At 42.3% G+C, this 1,105-nt stretch overlaps 1 non-coding gene across 1 annotated transcript; it reads right to left on the bottom strand.

The window, feature by feature from the left end:
• Positions 1–226: 226 nt before the first annotated feature.
• TRNAA-UGC (transfer RNA alanine (anticodon UGC)) lies at positions 227–299 on the bottom strand. The gene has a single exon. It is a non-coding gene; the product is annotated as a tRNA-Ala (tRNA).
• Positions 300–1,105: the final 806 nt, after the last annotated feature.

Below are 1,105 nucleotides of genomic sequence, written 5' to 3' on the forward strand. Positions count from 1 at the left end.
GAAACAAGTGCATCCAATCTCGATCGATCCTGTACTTCTGTTAGAACAACCACACGAAACCTCGCAAATAAAAAAAGACAACAAGAAAATCTCAGGCACCATTTGGAATTTGGAAGGCTCGGAGTTGCCCCTGAAACTATCATGTTTGTTTCTGGCAAGGGAAAGAGTTCAATGATTTAGAGTCAGGTACTAGAAGCAAAAGAAAAACGCGCCAGAGTAAAAAATTTGGAGATGCGGGGGATCGAACCCCGTGCCTCCCGCATGCAAAGCGGGCGCTCTACCATTTGAGCTACATCCCCAGTGTAGAAGCACAAGTGCTTAACAGTGACATGTAATGAGAAGTTGGTTATTCAGTAGGCGCATCTTTTTCACAGGTGAATACTCTTTTTTTGGGGGGAAACTTTCGATAGTCTGTGAAGTTGAGAGAATATGCAAGTTAACAAAAATAGAAGCATGCTTTTGTATAGTAAATAAAAGCAACAACATACTTACTATTAAGAAGAAGAATAATATCGCCGTAGAGAAAATGGTGCTTATTACATTTTCTTTGTTTTTTGTTTAGGTGACAATGATGATGTTTCTTTTTTGCGGGAAAATGATGATGTTACCGGTCAGACCTTTCTTAGAACATGTTACCTTTTTTATGAAAAATACACGTCAGTCCTCACTATAGCTTATGTGTCGAATAAGAACATGCTCTGGGCGTCGTGAAGCGTACCTTCGGTCTAAAGGCCTTCGGTCTGGCCTATAGGACATTGCCACAACAAGCGAGCACGTACAATATAGGCCCATCCTACTGACCTTAAGTTTGTTTTCTTTTCGTCGGACCCATCTTTGTCATTTCGAACGTTAAAAAGAGCGGGACACGCGTCGCTCTGCTTTTATTATAAATCAAGCAGAAACAATGACTGACTTGATGATTCGCACACGAGCTTCCGTCCGTCAAAAAGAGATGATTTGCTAAGCCAATCAAATACTCCGTAGCGAACCATCCAAGCTCCAACAGCAAATCATGTGACCTACCACCTGACATCGACAACTGATGCAGGAAAGCGCAGAGCAGATTCCTGCAAATGGAGCGAAGATCCCAAACCGTGGAAGATCC

Source organism: Triticum aestivum, chromosome 2D (assembly GCF_018294505.1).
Source record: "Triticum aestivum cultivar Chinese Spring chromosome 2D, IWGSC CS RefSeq v2.1, whole genome shotgun sequence".
Taxonomy (NCBI): Eukaryota; Viridiplantae; Streptophyta; class Magnoliopsida; order Poales; family Poaceae; genus Triticum; species Triticum aestivum.